This window comes from Neopelma chrysocephalum, unplaced genomic scaffold (genome assembly GCF_003984885.1).
Source record: "Neopelma chrysocephalum unplaced genomic scaffold, ASM398488v2 Primary Assembly neopelma1_124, whole genome shotgun sequence".
Classification (NCBI taxonomy): Eukaryota; Metazoa; Chordata; class Aves; order Passeriformes; family Pipridae; genus Neopelma; species Neopelma chrysocephalum.
In genome coordinates, this window is record NW_020897786.1 from 3063488 (window position 1) to 3076524 (window position 13037).

At 41.2% G+C, this 13037-nt stretch overlaps 1 protein-coding gene across 5 annotated transcripts in view; it reads left to right on the top strand.

Moving 5' to 3' along the window:
- The window catches only part of NRG4 (neuregulin 4), a 48730-nt gene that overhangs the window by 9351 nt on the left and 26342 nt on the right, over window positions 1-13037 (top strand). The window lies entirely within an intron of this gene.

Here is a 13037-nt window from a genome sequence, read left to right on the forward strand (position 1 = left end):
ATCCAATAAGGAGGTCCTGTCTAATACACTGAGCAGATAAAAGGATGTTTTTCAAGCAAAGGTTATGCAAGGGATCCATACTGCAGTGCAAGACCCAGAACAGTAAACAAATACCAAGATCTAAATAAAACATATTTTTGTTCTTCAACCCATATCCCATACCAGTCACCTGCTTGTAACTGAGCCATGTCTGTTACAGCTGAAAACACAGACTTTTGTTAAGATTTATCCATTCACCTTTTAAAGAAAAAACTTTACCAGTCTAGTCATTACACGTTCCTAGGAGGCAGGAAACTCAGAAAAACATATCCAAAGACAGACAGATGAGAGCAAAGAAGCTACGTCTGTATCAGCTTCTGGATGAAAAACACAAAGAGCTGGTGAAACAGCTGGAAAATGTTCAGAAATATTTTCTGTATCAACATTGCACTAACCCCTCCAAGCCAACCACTTTCTGCTAAACACTCTATGAATCTCAGCTACAAACTCACTGCACTTTCAATAGAATTTAAGTAAACTAATGAGTACATACTCCCTAACTAAACCCAAAGTCCAAGACCACATCAGAAACAGATGCCAAAATCTGGATTAGTACTCAAGTTTTTGACTTCTGGTATGGCGCTCACTTGGTGAAAAATGCCACTTTCCAATAGAAAAACCTCCAGTATAATACACGTAGGTTGTTGGGGTTTTTTTAAATATACATGAAAATATTCCAAAAATAAAATTGTGTTTTAAAGTCTGTTCTGAGTGAGAGCTGTCAAAGGAATCCACTGCAAACTTCCCTGTGAGACCGACACGGGAAAGACACCAAAAGCACAACCAGAATCCTATGATTTTTAAGGTCCTAGAAATGAACAGTCTTTCAGACAAGAAAGTTGTCCCATACTTTATTATTCTCATGCTATTTAGAGACATCATTTAGGTGATTTAGAAGGCAGTTTTTGAAGTGATATAACCCCTGCTCCAAAGTACTTAATCTAATTTGAGACAATGATTGCAGTAATAAGATCACACAGTTTTGAACAAGTGTAGATTAATATAGCTTGGTTTAATGGACCTATCATACTTATTGTGATACTGAACATAGGATCTTTCAGGAGAAATTGCAGGGTAGATAGCATAAGAAACAGGGAATGCTTCAGGATAGAAAAACTTCTGTCTTGAATCCAAAATGAACAAGGTTTTGAAGAAATATTCCATTAACAAGTCATTTCAACAGCTGGTAATATTGGAAATGCTCTTCTACAAAGCACAAAACAGACAGGTGACCAAACCAAGTGTCCTGAGCTTCAAAGAACACACAATAGTGGTGCAAGGCAGCATCCAAAGGCTAGAAAAATGATCCATCACATACAGGCAGGCCAAAACCCAGTGCACCCTCATCCAGGAGCAGAACCTGTCCGACTGCTATGGGCAGATGAAATCAGCTCAGGGAGATGAAATCAGCTCAGGGAGATGAAATCAGCTCAGGCAGCTGCACACTTTAAATGCATTTTACCACTAACTCGTGTCCTGGTGCAGCTGCAGGCAGAGCACACAGGTACAGCAGAATTCCTTTCTCCTGCTCTCAACGGGAGTGAGCTCCATTTAGGAAGTGCCAAGGAATCCCCGTGCTCCAGTGTGTCATGTAACTGCAGCATACATCCCACTTCACTCATACAAGGAGCCAGCCCATTCCTTTTCCAGTAAATTACTTTGCCTCCCTTTGTTCTTGTAAAAAAACGTGGCGAGCCACAAAAATTAAACACACGCACATTTTTCCCTTCTCTGCTTTTGGAGGCCATGGCTTACTGAAAGAAAAGATTGCTTTACTGTGCCCAGGCCAACAGTTTTCCTCTCTGGATTAGCGAGCAGGATTATCACAGCCCGTGCTGAGCCAGCACTTGCTGCAGCTGGACTTTGGTACCAGTTGCCAAGCTGCCCAGTTTAAAGCTAACTCAGGTAGAGCTGTACAAGCTGCAGTCTGCAATGCAGCACCAAATTAACTATTTAACTCAAACCCAAATCCGTTTTCCCTACTTACTGGAAAACAGCAGCTGACAAACTATGGATCTGGCATTCTCTCACATGCAATAAGATTTGCTGCAAGTATCTAAAAATACACTGGCTGGCTGACAGCCCAAGGAACCGATCAATGAAAGTTCAAGAGGTGCATTTCACAGTCCAGATGTTCTCAAACTGTGCTCCATCAACAACTTGCAGAGATGGCTGGTCACATTGTGCTGACTTTTCTCCCCTTTGCTGCACCAGTTTGTGTCCAAAAGGCGAAAAGCACATTTACAATTCTTAAAATATTTTTTCCTTTTGCTACAGTTTGCATAAAAATATCACAGCAAATCAATAGGATGAGAGGCCATCCCAGAGACAACCTGGTGGAATGTATGAATCAAACCTGAACTGCTGGAGCAGGATGACCTTAATGAGAGCTCTGAAGGCACAAAAATTACAGGATCCACATGTACACACATTCTGGAAAATGACAAAACATCCACATGGCAAAAATGTTGTTCCTAACCCGACCTACACAGTTTGTCAGTAGATGTAGTGTCAAAACTTGTGGAAATCGGGGAAGGGCAAGAGAACTTACTTGTTTATCTAAGGAAAAACCTAGTAGGGTTTTCTAGGCAAATGAATTGCAACAGTGAACGGTGTTACTAGATCATATTTTATTAAATACCCATGCCTGAATTATTTCCTCCAACACTTCAGTTATAAACTATTATAAAAATGTAAAATATACTTTGGAGAAAAGATGAAAACTCGTTTAAACATCCTTGCACCAAAACAAACACAAAACTATCCAAACTGAGCAAAATCTAAGCTTGAATACAACACACCTTGCACAGGGGATACACATCCTCTAGCTATGGACATACACATTGTCATCTACCTTTTCATTTGGATGTTAAATTAACAATTAGCAACTTGAACACCACTGACACCACTTGCCACAACAGGCACGAGGGGAAGCAGCTCGGTCCAGCAGGTAGAGCCAGGAGCTGCTGCTGCTACATATGTATCTGTCCTTGCTCAGATCACAAAAACCCTTATAGTTCAGCCCTTTGGGGGGAAAAGGAAGAGAATGTTTTTAGCTTGATAAGAGGAAAGTCATTAGAAATTACATACCATGTAGCTTCATTGCCCACAGCAGAGACCTGGAAAACAGGTCACGTATGGCACCTTCAGATATCACTTTTTATTTTGATCTTGGCTTGCAAGTCCTTCCTTTCTCCTTTCCTTGCAAAGGTACACACTTCTCATAGGAGCACAAATCCATAAGCATACTCACAGCAGCCTCTGAGGCTCTTTTGCTGCATTTCCCAGAGAGCAGCCTTAATTTTGCCAAGTCAGAAGAATCACCAATCCATCATCTTTGCTACATGTTATAAAGCAGAGGACTAAAGCAAAATTCAAATATTCAGCGCTTTTCCATGAAAAAAGTGCTCTGCAACTTCAGTCTGCTCCATCTTTCCTTCCCTAAATAGAACTTTTGCCCTTGGTTTTACGTCTCTGCTCCAGTCTCAGGGCTGCTTGATAAAAGGAGAACACGCATTACTTTTTTCAAACCTAAATAATCCAGACAAACTCCCTGCTTTTATCCAAACACCAGTGTGCGCTTGGATTTTTCCTTGAACACCAACATTCCAAACCCTTGCCCGTCATTGCACTTAATTTTCAAGTAATCATTTTTCATATAAGCCACGGCATTCTGTACTCAACTTCTGGTGTGGACAAGGATTTGTTTTCACCTGGAGGTCCGTGTCTCCGCATCACAGGTCAACAGCTTCATGCCCAGACCACTACACAAGCCTTTCAGCCAATATTCTGCTGACAGATTCCTTTGCAGACATGCTTCTAAACCAGCCCAACTCAAAATACTGCTGTGGATAAATAGGGGCTCGGGTGAGAAGTGGGGAAGTGTTTTCCTCAGTTCCCCCCCAGTCTCTCTGTCTGAGGGGTTACTGGGATCACGGGCGCTGCCGCCGCCGTCTCTGTTTTTCACAAGTCTTTTGGCAGATAAACAGAGCAAGACAGATTCCTTTATGTATGATAAATGCTACAATCACTGCCATCTCCTTAGGGAAGGCAGAGTGCTGATCACAGCTCAAATGGGCATTCAGCTCCCATGGAAAATACAACTTGTCTACTGCGAGGCAGGCTGATCTTCTGCAGGTTGAACAGTCACAGACAGAGAACATGTGTTTTGATTAACTGAGCGTGCTGCACTTGATACAATAAAACGATTGCTTTGAGTGGGTTTCATCACTTTTGTTGTCCTTAAAGGCAATAATTTTTATCACCTTACCGCTTTTCTTTTAAACTCCAGCTTGGGAAAAGGAAAGTAAGATGAAACCTAGATGAAAAAGGTCTGTTCATCATCACTTGCTCCCCAGCCTGTGTAAAACAAAGTACAGAAGCACTGGGGATTCTAACAAGCTCACAGTTACCTCCAAGCATAAACTTACATAAATGAGTGCCCAGAGGAACCTGCAAACTTACCCTAGATCATATTCTGACATACTTGCAAAAATTATCAACTATTGACACTGCAGTCAATAATTTCCTATTCCACACTGGGATCTTAAAGCATTAACAAGCCTAAGTAAATATTCATAAGGTAGAAATACTTTCTCTTCTATAGATAAGCAACGTAAGGTGTGGTGTGTGACAGAGAGAGACATGCCATTTCTCTCATAAATCCTATTTGCCTGTCTTAATCACACACTTGTTCTCCTTCACTGTTTATTTTCCTCCCTCTCTGCCCGCAAGCAGTTTGGGAAGCTTCTAAACTGTTTTATTCTTCAGGGCATTTTCTGTTTGGTTTGGTTTCTAATACAGTCTATGTTTAAACAGTCTATATGGACCCAAGCATTGCTGCAAACACCCATACAAAATTAAATTCAATAAACAGAAAAATCTCTTAGAGCCCTTCAGAACTGCAGGTATCACACAGTAAACGTGACAGGCACAGTCTGCCATCGGAAAAGCTTCCACTGAACCCCGTTCTGTTTAGTTCTTACATCAGCTGGATAACAGATGATTAAAAATACAAATAATCTATGCCATATACTTCAAACCTAGGCTCTGAATGCAAACAGTGCCATTATCTGCTTAACAAAGACCAATTATTCAGTGAATAATCAAGCTACTGTGCAAGTTCTGAATGCCTATAATATGTTATTTGATAATATGGTGTCTTCTGACCTAGACAGAGCTGCCTACAGCATATAATTAAAGGTTTCAGATACATTATGCTCCTCTCCTGCCAAATGCTGTTCATGCAGTATGCTTTATATACTCAGTGAAACTAAGAGAAAAACAGTCTCTTTCAGACTCAAGGGCTTTGCTAAACCATTTAAATAGAACCAGTAAAAGCCCCAAGATCAGATATCCATCTAGGGAAGGAAAGAACCACCACCTGTTTTTCTTCCAGTATCGAATCCTCCATTTTATAATTTAATATTTTGAACACTGGCCTTCCCTTTTTCCACGATAAAACACTTGGCATTGCTTTATGATAACACCACAACCAAGATAAGTATTTCATTACATTAGACATTACCTGGAGAGAAAGCTCCTGCCCCACACAGCCAACAACAGAAAGTGAGGATGTTTTAAAGTGATTTTTAAAGCTTGTGAAAGACACAGGCACTTGGGCATGAAGTCCTCCCCCTCCTGACAAAATGAACTGTGCAAGCCTGTATTTCCCACTCAATTTGTCCCATGTACCTTAATCCTTATTTGGAGGCATGAAGCAGAAGAAAGCTTGCTCACTTCACACGTTCACTCAGTCCATGAAAGCTCTCTACCAAGGCAGTCTGTGGAGTTAACAGTGCTCTTAGATGAGGATTGGATACACTTCCCTCCTTTAACCCAGCAAACATCCATCAGATCCCAGCTGATGCCAGTCACCTGGGCACTCTGAGGACTGGCTGCATTTCCAAATGCGTCAAACAAATAACCAATTAGTCTTTGTTTGCTAGTTCACTGTATCCACTGCTTTCAGACTCAGGCCTTGGCAGCCTACCAGCTCCTTCAACTGCAGTCCCTTCCCTTCCCCCCAAAAAAGGGAAATCATCTTATGCTAAAAGAAGTTCTTGAAAAGCAACCAGCCCACCTAAGCTTCAGAATGAAGCAATGCATTCAGATTGGGTAAAACATCCAGCTGCTAATGGAAAAAGGACCAGGTTCTTTTCCATTGCTCCCAAATTCCAGAAAAGTACTCAGAGAGGAAAAAAAACAAGAACGTAATTAAAAAATAAACCAAATATCACCCTTCCAACTGGACAGTATGTAGCTCAGGATTCAAAGGGATGTAACAGTCTCTGAAATCCTCTTCCTTGGGCTGTTGAGGGAATCCTTTGCCTGGCACGCCAGGCCTTCCCAGCATTTCAAAGAATACCTTCATTTACACATCAAAACTCCTGCCTTCTGGCAGGATATGAAGGCTGGGTACCAGCCTAAAAGAAGCACTTCAAAATAACTGTTATAGTCTCTTGCTTAGCTAGAACCACGTTACATCACCTGCACGACGACTTCTTTTTCTACAGTAGAATAACAGATGCAAGAACATGGGCAGTATCTTTAAATGAAAAACCTTCAGTATCTTTAACTTAGTATAATCTTTTCCTAATGTGAGTCTCAAGAGTCACTATGGTGACTCCTAAGACCACAGAGAAACTGCCTTCCCAGTTATTTCTGCCTCATGAGAAGCAAACTACTACGGGAATTCTTCCTCATTTTCACATTAAAAACAATAGTGGGGAGCCAAGTTTGGTGAAGATATCCCTGAATCTCACTCAGCATGTCACAGTTAAATCCATCACAGATTTATCCTACAACAAACTCCCGAATAAAATATATTTCAGAAGACTTCAATACAAGTCATACAACACTGTGCATTTAAAAAAACCCAGCTACTATTCCCTAAGTAGTCTCCAAAGTTCTCTGAGCAGGCTAAAAGAAAACCTTTGGGGTTTCCTGTGCCCCCCCCTTTTTTTTTCTTCTTCTTTTGAACTGGAAAAAAATTCCACAGAACAAAAGTCATTCACCAAAGTACAGGAAGGTGCAGCTCAGCAGTGATTTAACAGACTCTGCCATTCAGTGTCAGACAGCAGAGCTGCCTGCCCTCAGTGCTGCTGCTCCCACAGATATTGGCTATAGATCACCAGCAGATAAGCCACAGCTCTCATGAGACTGTAATAGAAGCCATTAAATATTTCCTTCTCCCCAAACCTACTCAGTATTCCCACTGTCAGCCCAGTTTCACAGCTGTGTACTGAGGGTTGAATTCTCATTTTAAAATACTTGGAAGACATACTAATGCACAGAATATCTGCTCAAAACCAGCTCCTTCAGAGCAAGTCTCAAACTCAGGATTTTTTTTTGAAAACTTAAAATGAACTTTTCTCATTGCCCGTTTCAGTACATGACGAAAGTTCTTCAGAAAGCTATTTACAATCTTTTAAATAGGTTATTGCAGGGAAAAAAGTCAAAATATCTCAATGCTTACAATATTTAACACTTATTAAGATTATCAATTTAATACTTATTATCAAGTTAAAAACTTCACTGCACTTCTGTTCAAAACAAAGTGAGAACTTTAAAGAATGCAGTGAACAAATTCCAGCCACTCTCCTCCACAAAGACAAAACTCTTCTTTCCAGTCTCTAGGCACTTTCATATCACATATCACAGTAGGGACAGGGCAGCAGTCCTACACAACAAACATGCATGTAGCAAAAGTGAAGATCCCTGACTTAAACAGCAAGGAAGGTTGTTTCAGATCAATTACCTGCACCTGACTTATTTTCTAGTTGTATAGCCACCTGTTCTCGTTGAAAAAAATACAGATTTTTTCCATGTGGCTACATGAGAAACAAACTCTTGACTTACAAAATAGAAAACGTACAAAAGTTAACTTTCCTAAGTATAAAATAAATCAAATTTAAAAATTACTTTTGCAGGTACTCTTGTCTGGAGGTATATAATAGTATAAATATCACCTAATTATTTTTTTCCAGTGGCACTCCCTTTTTAAAGGTAGGAGAAAGTATAAGTAAGTTATTACTATTTCAATGTTTGCAATGTGAAATGTGATGACAACAAAAATGTACCCATGCTCACGGTGCCAAAGACAATAAGACTTCTCTTTGCCAGTGCTGATCCTTGAGATGCAGGTAAATAGAAATACCTGGATACACCCAAAATGCACAAGACCTGAATTAACATCTCCTAATGCGTTTAGAGAGACTGTGACAAGCTTGTGCTGGGAGGCAAAAATGTCAACGGGACTTTTTTTATGACACACATACAGTATTATCTATATAACTAAGGCTTTCCTAAGCATCTATCACCATTCACAATGTTCTTATTAAAATGTATTTAGATTGCAAATCCCCTGGGACAGGACTTGTCTTTTATCCGTACTTGAGCAGTCTACTGCTCACAATGAGGATCCCAGTCTGTTTTGCTTTAAATACTAGACTAGCACAAGTATTTTGTTAATGTAGAAGACTGAAAATATTCAGAAAGCACCATTTGTGTTCGTTCTGTGCTTAATTCCCATTTACAGTGCAGAATAAGCACTTCAGCTGTCATTCTAGTAACAGTTTTACCTACCTAAGAAACTCAAGATGGGGCCAAATTTCCCTGCATAATGATTTCACAGTAAGTGGCAACCAGATGGACAGCACACTGCCATATGCTCCCCTTTGCTCAGAGGTGGAAAAGTGAGCAAATGTGAATCAGAAAAAAAAAAACCAGAGAGCAGGGAGAAAAATCTCTCTGCAGCGTGCCCGTTAATTCATGCACACACCCTTTCCTACCAGGAGCACGCTCAAACTTCTCTGCTCCTCGCACCTTGGGATCCAAATTCCCGGGAGGCAATGCTGAGGGGCAGCTGGGGAACAGCTGCTGTCTCCAGCACGGCCCCTGCCAGGCAGGTCCCTGCCTGTGCCACAGCCAGCAGTGCTGCTTTCCTAAGGAGAGCAATTGTTCAAGCACAAGGAGAAGAACCAGCATCACCCCGGCCCTGACACAGTGATGGGAGCACCATCCCTCCCCAGGGCCAGCCCCTCTGGAAGCTGGTACTCTCTCCAGTGCAGCCCAGAGGCTCAGAAACTCTGCCCACTCTGCAGCCTCCTCTCCATGTTTTTTTTGGCCCAGAGATAACACGTCAAAAACTTTTAAGCAAACCTTGACGCTGCCCACGTCTTGTGTTGCTCTTTAGCTGGAGCAATCTGGCCATACTATAATGTCTCCAAGGAGTACCTGCCCTTTTGAGCCAGTCCTAAAAATAACACCTTTCCAAGTTAAACATATCTATTCAATTACACTACTGCCCCTGCTCTGAAAGTCCTTCTTCTTATGAAAAAAAAAAACCCAAAAGAGCATTCAGATTTCTGGAGGTGGCAGCTGGTAACAAGAAAAACAGCAAATATGTGCAAGAAAAATCTTTGAGATTGATTTTTTTTTGTGCAATTAATGTGTGAACTTTGACCCATATCTCACTTTCCCGTTAAAAAGTTGTTTTCAAAGTTGTCTAGTTTTATCATACCAGATAAGAACGTAATTATTTACTCTATGTGGGTTGTAAAATTCAGGCAGCTATTATATACAGAGAAAAATTATGGACTGCTTGCTGAGACACACCACATGCCTCATGTTTACATCCCGTATGTTTGCTAACTTTAATTATTACAGACAGGAGCTCTTTCCTTCATTTTAAGAAGAGCTTTCTTTACATTTGTGCCATCAGCTAAATTGACTGGTAGTCCAAATGGTGTGCTTTTCTGTAAGAAATTATTTGATAAACTTGAACAAAAGCATTGAAGGCAAAATGACAAAATAATTCAATAGCAAAAGTCTCACCAACTTCAATAAAACTTGCATTTTGCTATTTTTAGACATGAATTTTCATTTTCTATTAGTGGAAAAAGCTGGTAGGCACACTTAGATATCAGACACATAACACTTTCCACTACAAAGACTTTCACAACTTTTTTGAGAAGCTCTGACACTTGCCTCGTTTGCAGGCAGCCTTTGAAGTTCCCTGGAATAGCAGAGATGCTCTTTGTCTCATGGCAATCCATTCAAGTTAAACTGAACTGTTTTCTTATGCCTGATTGCTTTTTTTTAATCAAGTGTTTGGTGGCCTCTCAAAAAAACAAAAAAGAACCCAAATGGGCATGAACTGTCCACAAAGGCTGGGCACCTGTACCTCAGAGAGAACAGAGGCAGGCAGGGGGCTGAAGCTGAAAAGCAGAGTGGCAGGACAGAAAGAAGGATGGAAGAGGTCACACTTCACCCGTTGTTTCCCCAGACAGAACACACAACCCAGGAGTCCTTCCCTCATTCATCAAATAACAACCTTACCAAGTAAGGCAATTACCTGAATTAGAAATCACCACCGAAGGCTCAAATCCCATTTAGGGATTTTTTTAAGGTCGACAGGGGAAGTTTATACCTCCAGGTAACATCATTAAAAAGAAAAAGCAAAACCGAAAAAGAAAGGGACTAAACCTCACAATACCAAGAGGTTCTGTGTGAGAAACTAATTTGCAAGAAGGTTACTTGGGTTGAAATCAAAGCTCTTGAAAACTAGGAAGCAGCACACTTAAAACAGCATATGTCTTTAGCTCCATTTGCATTAATCCTCTTCGTAACTGTTAAGATCACATACTATTTTTCCTGAAAATTGTTGGCTCTCTGATACCAGAGTGGCTCACAACACAGAACTGTATCTGCAGAACCCCAAATCAAACATCTGCTGACTTACAAGTCTGATTTTGCACCAGCATATTTGAACATACATTTCAAATGTAGTTTCATTTGTGTGCAATGCCATAGGGGCGTGTGGTGCTTCACAGGATGCAAAGATACAATAATTGCCACAAAGAAATTTTAGTTGAAACACATCAAAGAAACAATGAACCCTAGACAAGATAAAATGAAAGAATGAAAATGAGACAGGGAGAACCTGTTCATGCTGAAAATATTATTATTTTGAATAAAGCAAGGGATAAGCTGATACTGTATTTTATAATGCTTAGTCAAAGACAAAAGAATGATTAGAAAACCTCCATTGCTGCTTGAGTTTACAAGAAGGCCTGTCTTCACTCTCCTCATGCAAAAACAGCAATTTCAACAGGATTGTATGGAGGTAACAGAGCTCATTGGGAACTCATAACTAAATTAAGAATTAAACCCTAATACATCACACCTGTCACACCAAATCCTCAGCCCAGCACACAGGTGGGCTGAACTATGACAGAGGCTGAAGTAACCCTGCCACCTTCACCCAGCTGCTGCCCACAATGCACCACCCAAGAATTTGGTGGAAGAAAGGCTTCAGTTCACCTTGGGCAGGAACCTCTAGAGCCAAAGAACAAACAACAGCCACGTTCTACCCCACAGTAATGAGAAATCAACTTTAACCATTTTTCTCTTGAAGACAGCACTTCAACAAGTATGCTCATGTCCACCTATACTACAAAGATACTCCCAAAAGTACTGTCAGAGTTCAGAAATTTTTTCCAAGTCAAAAAATCTCAAACTCTCCATTTCCCAACACCACAGATTCCAGACTTACCCCTCATGTTATGAAAGCCAAAACAAGTGTGGCAAACATTTCACCAGCACACAGTATCACTCTAGAACCAGTGAGGAGAGGAAAAGTAGGAATCAAACCTCAGTCTTCCTCTCATATACCAACTAGCAACGATGATTCTTCAAATAGCATATACTTGACACTTCTGATGATAATACATGCAGCAGAAAGGACTCCAGCTCCCTCTCCTATGTCAATATTGGTTCTGCAGTGCTCGTAAGGATTAAGTATTTTGACTGTTAGGTAATCCCATTGTCCAGGAAGCAGATTAGCTCAGCACCACTATATGGAAATAACACCTCGTTTTTGCTCAGATAGAGTATGCAGATAGTTTTATACTGCATAACACAATTCAATTAATTGTTGTGCTATTGCCAGGTAACGCAACTAATTTAAACAGATACTGATGATACAGGTAAATTTTAGTCATGTCAGGATCTCGAAGGGCAATGCAGTTCCTCCTCCTGATTGGGACATAATCCCGTGTAACAACACTGGAACCATGGGCTTCATCGTGCTGGGGGTTTTGTGAGTCCTGTCCTCTGTGCCCAAAGTGATCTGTGATGCAACATCACTGCAGAGTCAGACTCCGCAGTACAGAGACCATGAGAGGTGGAACAGCAGCTGCCAGGGATCCAGGGTTTGGGGAGTCACCACTGACCCCCAGCTGCAGTAACAGCACAACAGTACTGGGGGCCGGGAGAGGGGAAGTGTGGTGAGCATCTTGGACAGGACACCTTCAGAGCTGTAATCATGCCTACACCCAACTAACCTTTGGGAACAGACACAGTGACAGGGAAAACAGCTACACCGCGTGCTATGTTCTGCATTTATGCTGTCAGTCACAATCTGAAAATACCTGAGCGGAGTAGCAGGCTTGCACTGGTGCTCACATTGCAAAGCATACACAGCTCACATCTTAATTTTCTTACTGACCTTTTCATACACCAGTTGGAGTCAAGATCTTTATCTCACCTACTATTCCAGTTCTGAAGCTGAAGTAGCTGATGTGTACTCTTGCTACTTGTTCTCTTTGTCCACTGCTGTCTTTAGCACAATTACTACCTGCTAACCACATCTAACTTTGTGTGCAACTTCCACCTCTTTTCACCCTTCAGGCAAAATCCCCACCTTGCACTGAACGAGTCAGTTTTGCAATCCAACGGGCAGCATCGGGACAGAGCTGCAAAAACTCCACTTTGTTCAGAAACATAGAGGAATGAGTATGAACTGCTTCAGGAATGGGCTCTTGGTTCACACAGTCTCTTCCCTGACTGCAAGCACACTCTTCCTGCATTTAGGAACCATAACACGTTTGAAGCAGGACACACTTGCTTCTTATTCCACATCCTCTGTAAATGAGAAGTATCCCCCCCTTCTCTGCACAGAGGAGACTGCCCCACAGTACAGACATTGTTCTCAA